Source organism: Eutrema salsugineum, unplaced genomic scaffold (genome assembly GCF_000478725.1).
Source record: "Eutrema salsugineum unplaced genomic scaffold, Eutsalg1_0 scaffold_11, whole genome shotgun sequence".
Classification (NCBI taxonomy): domain Eukaryota; kingdom Viridiplantae; phylum Streptophyta; class Magnoliopsida; order Brassicales; family Brassicaceae; genus Eutrema; species Eutrema salsugineum.
In genome coordinates, this window is record NW_006256901.1 from 9,563,797 (window position 1) to 9,569,167 (window position 5,371).

General features: G+C 41.7%; 1 non-coding gene across 1 annotated transcript; it reads left to right on the plus strand.

Moving 5' to 3' along the window:
* The first annotated feature begins 4,211 nt into the window (after positions 1-4,211).
* Positions 4,212-4,318, plus strand: LOC112090063. Its single transcript, XR_002901422.1, has one exon. It is a non-coding gene; the product is annotated as a small nucleolar RNA R71 (small nucleolar RNA).
* Positions 4,319-5,371: the final 1,053 nt, after the last annotated feature.

Below are 5,371 nucleotides of genomic sequence, written 5' to 3' on the forward strand. Positions count from 1 at the left end.
TCAACAGTAATCTCCACAAGTTCTCTTATTCCTCAACTCTTTGACATTCATTAAGCTCTTTACCAAGTGGATCAAATGATGCAATGTTCAAACAAGCAAAGTTTGGCTAGGGTGAGGTAATGAGACTAAAATGATCTCATCAGCGCCTGGGTGGGTTCAATGCAGCAAGGGGATCTCTCTATGAATGACCAAACTTTGGCAGAATGCTAAAGGTAAAAAGCAACCTATGCATACAAGGGCAAGGACTCATCCCACCCCACACTCTACTCAAAGCTTTCTCACTTGCTCAACCTCTCAAGATCCTCACTTTCCAAACTCATTTTCCTCTCACTAGGGGACTCACTTTTCATTTTCACACTCAAGTCTTGGAGTCCAAACTTTACATAGCTCTTTTTCACTTTCTTTTGTAACCTCTAGCCTCTTTTTCTTTCTTTTTAAAACATTTGAGCTCTTGGGCTTCTTTTCTTTTCTTTTCACTTAGAGGCTAGACTTTTTCTTTTCAAAACACTAGAGCTCACTTTCTTGACTCAAAACTCCAAGACTGATTTCTTTTCTTTTTCTATCCCCTAGTTCCCACCATTCTCCTTTTATTTCCACTCATCTCTCCTTTTTCCACTCACCAACAAGTATTCCCCCACACTTAGTTCTCACCAAATCTCTCAGCTCCTTGATGATGGAACTTAACACTCAATGAGACTTGCCCTTGTCGCTCTAAACCTAACACTTTCTGCTAAGTTTGATCCAAGGTGGCCTTTCAGTCACACACAAACATTTGGCTTGAAGGAAGGATGGGTTCAAGGTGAGGAAAACTGATCCAGATGTGGACTCAGCTATTTGAGCTAAGGAAGAGGGTGGTAAAAACAGGATTCTAGCTCAAATATGTATATAGGTATCCACAAGCTTATTCAAACAATGCATCAAAGATAATTTCAAGTCAAGTTCAAGGTTTTCACTTATTAGAGTTGAGTTCAATTCAAACTTGCTTCTCAGATTCAAATCATTTCAAGCCTTGCAAGCAAAGAAGTCATTTCACAAGCATATTTAATCCAAATTCTCAAAGTGATGTACTCTCTAAAAAACCTATCATTACTCCTTGCAAGATGCAACCTACATGCAAATGCAATCTAGACTCAATCCTAAAAATGAGAATGCAACTACATGAGCATTTTTTGTGAAAATTTTTTCAGATTTTTCCATTTTTTTGGTTTTTTATATGCACTTAGATGAATGCAAAATGAGACTCAAAGTGAAAAGGAAAATAAGATCAGAATAAACATGATTAGTAAACACAAAACCCCTCCCCCACACTTAAATAACACAGTCCCTTGTGTTATAAAAGCATGAGAAAGAGAAAAAAAATCAAACATGAAATGCAAAAGATAAAGAAAAATGCTAAATGCTCATGTACAAGTGTATGGAGTGATACCTGGTGTGGTTCTTGTGCAAAAGGGGAGTGAGTATCTGCACCAGATGAGGCCAGACACCACTGGAGATGGGTTTGGCTTGGCCTGAACTCCCTTGCTGCGGCCTGGTCTTGTGTTTCCCAGGTAGCACACCTAAGCCGCAGGGTTTTTTTTTTACTTAGAAAATTGGCCAATCTTCTTATGCTGCTACCTGGTTTCTCTTTTCCCAGCTAGCACACCTAACTTGGAGTGTTTTGCGAATGGATGTGCAGGTTGGCTTCTCTTGTTTCTAGGCCGCAGCACCAGGTAGCAGGGTTTGGGACTTAGAACTCTTGGCCTGAACTCCCTTGCTGCGGCCTGGACATCTTTCACTAGGTAGCATGCCCAGGCCGGAGTAAATTGCGAGTCCTGCTGCGGCCTGGGCTCTTCTTGATCCAAACCGCACACCTAGGTAGCACTGAGGCGTTCTCCAAGTTTTTCAGTCCTTAAACACTTCTCTCAGCTCTCTCACATGCTCCATTCCATTCATCACTGAGCTATGTCCTCCAAAAATCACCTAGAACCTGAGACCAACTCACAAAACCCATCAAAAGATCCTAAAACATAAAAAGAAATGAGAGAAAAGAATAAAAAGATTATATACAAGGATAAGCTTGGGGTGTCTCCCAAGAGCACTTTGTTTAAAGTCACTAAGTTTGACTTTCAAAAACCTGTTTTCAGCTGGGGTGAGGTTGAGCACTGATGCTCTTCAGCACTTCAATGGTCCTGAGAAAGAAAGCTGAGTTGGTTTGCTGCCTTTGGGAACCATTAGACCCTTGTCCTTGAGATCCCACCTTGAGACCTTTGTCCACCAGCTCTTGAATACCATCTGGGTCTTTATCAAAGATGGCCCTTGTGAGACATGCCCTCACTTCAGCAAACAGACCTGGCTTCCCATTGCAATCCAGCTTATACTTCAGAGAACCATCATCATCAACCCAAGGAGTGAGATCAAAGTCTTGAGAAGAAAGATCAGGTTTAATACTCTTGTCTTCTGATGCTGAGCCATCACTTTTGGTGTTAATCATCCTTAGATCACTAAGTGTAGGAGACCATGAGAGCAAGATGTCTTCTTCTCTGATCAATGGCTGTTCAGTCCCATCCTTGTAAACAGAGTTGGTGTGAGGTTCTTTTTCCATTTCCACAGCTGAGAGAGATTGGGATCCACCTAAAATCCCAGTACTTCCTACATACTTCATCTCAAGTACCTTAGGGGGTTCTATCTCTTGAACAACTGATCCACAAAATTCAGCTAAAGGTGGTTGAACAGGGTAAAAGGCATCCTTATCCACCTTTGTAAGCACCACTCTTTGAGTATCAAAGTCAATCATTGCACCAGTGGTGTTGAGAAATGCAGTTCCAAGCAATAGGGGGAGCTCTTTGGTCTTCTTCATCTTCATGATCACAAAATCAGTGGGAATTATGCATTCACCAACTTGAAGTGGATAGTCTTCTAAAAATCCATATGGTTTCTTGGAGTAGGAATCACCAAAGGTGATAGAAGAGGGGTAGGACGTTATAGACCTGACCTTTAGCTTCTCCATCATATCTTTAGACATTATACTCACACTTGAGCCTGAATCACACAAAGCATTCTCAACTCTAAAGTTTCCAAGAGTGCAAGAGATGGTGAACTTCCCTGGGTTGCCTAGCTTTGGGAGGGAGGTGGGCTTCATCTGAGTTGATTCAGAGGTGGAGGCACAATCTGTTAGCTTTCCTTGACCAGTTGGATGCTCCTTTGTTTCAATAGACACTGAATCATTTCCTTGCTGAACAGAAAAAACTGAACCGGCTGCCCCCACACTTTTGCTCTCAATGTCCTCATTGAGTTCATGTAAGAAGCCAATGAAATCATCTATAATGGTGTCCTCATCTACTTGAGTGTGTGCATTCTCAGTAAAAACTTGACCATAAAGGAGGTCTTCAATCTCTTGCACAGCAGCTGAATAGTCCTCATTGGAGTAGATGGCATTGCAATAATCTTTTGAGTTTTGAAGAGCTTTACCAGGAAGAGAGACTTGTGGTTCAGAAGTGCAGATGCCCTTGTTCTTTTTAATAGACTTTAGTTCAGTACCTAGTGTCTCCAGGTCAGATACCATCTTTTGTTGTCCTAGTAAGAGCTGTTGGAGAAGAACATTGAAATCAGGACTTTGTTGAACAGTTGGTGGGCCAAAACCAGGAGGTGGAGCCTTTGGCTGTAGGCTGACTTGATTTGTGAAGCTATTCCCTTGATTCTGAACCGCTGGTTGCTGAAAACCCTGTTGATCTTGGGAGTTACCTTGGTACTGATTCTGTTGAACAAAGCTTTGAGGAGGGTATATTTGGTCTTGGGGGTTGGCCACATTGTTGCTCCTATAGGACAAGTTCTGGTGGTTGTTGAAGTTGTTGTAACCATTGAACTTGTTTTGATTTCCAATGAAGTGCAACTCCTCTTGAGTGAGACCCTCTTCATTGATATTTGTGAAGCATCTCTTCTCCTCACTCACATAGTGTATAGGCTTTTGAGTGGCAGCTAGGGCTTTGTCAAGCTTTATATTCAACACTTTAAACTTCTCTTCCAGCTCTTGGTGTCTACCAGAATCTTCTCCTCTATAGCTTCTATCATAATCTTCCCCATAAGTGTCTTGGCTCATGGCTAAGTTCTCAACAAGTTCCATAGCTGCATTGATTTCTTTTGCCAAGAAATTTCCATTTGATGCTGTGTCCAACTGAATCCTGATCTTAGGAACAGCTCCTCTATACAAAGTGCTAAGGAGAGAGGCTTCTGAAAAGCCATGATGTGGACACTTATTTGTGTAGCTTCTAAACCTGTCCAAAGCTTCTCCAAAGGTCTCATTAGAATGTTGAGTGAAGCTGGAAATCTGGTTCCTTAGCTTTGCAGTCCTTGAGCTTGAGAAGAACTTGGATAGAAAGGCAATCTTGCATTGCTCCCATGTGTGGATGGATCCTCTTGGGAGGTTCTTTTCCCACTGATGTGCCTTATCTCCAAGGCTGAATGGGAACAATCTCAGTTTGAAACTGTCTTCAGATACCCCATTGATCTTAGTGAGATCACAAACTCTGTCAAACTGATCCAGATGCTCCACCTCAAAGTTGTTGTTTTGGACAGGAGGTGGCCTGATTCCTGCTCCATACTGGTGTGCATAAGCTCGGTCATTCTCACCAACAAAGACTGGTTGGGGCTGATGACGTATGGGAGGGTTTGGGTGGGGCTGTGGTGGATTAACCTGAGGTCGGTCTTGGTTCACCCTGAGCGTGTCCCTGATGGACCTGAGCCTGTTGAGCCTGATTTCCAATCCCATTACCAGCTCTTTGACCGTGATGCTTCTTGAGCCTGATGCTCATTCCCAACTTGCTGATTCATTCCTAACCTCTCCAAGTGAACAGCTCTTTCTCTTTGTCTTCTGGCTTGGCTTCTTGTGATCATAAACCTGAAAACAAAGACAGAGCTTGAAAGGTGATCAGTAAAACAAAATAAACTTGATCTCAAAAACTATATCAGAAACTAATGCTAACAATCCCCACACAATATGGCAACGGCGCCAATTGATAACTGAGGTTTTTAAGGCCTTAAGATGGGTTATCAATCCCCTTGTCAAGGTAGTATAAGGGGTGTCAATCCATATGTGTGGTAGTTAGGCACTAGTTTATAAGACAAGTTCTTAAGTCAAGTGAAACAAGAAAGATTTGGTGACAAGTAACAAGTGAAAATATAAACAAGGAACAAACAAGCAATGATTAATGAACTATACAAAGCAAGCAAACAAAACAAAGTGATGATGATTAAGCAAATGATGAAAGATAAACCTCTAGATGTGATCATTGATTAGGGTGCTTTAGATATTGAATCATGATGCTAAGAACATAATGCAACACTTGCTACTCTTTTAGTCTAGCTCTAATCGGATTAATTCATTCCCATGACAATA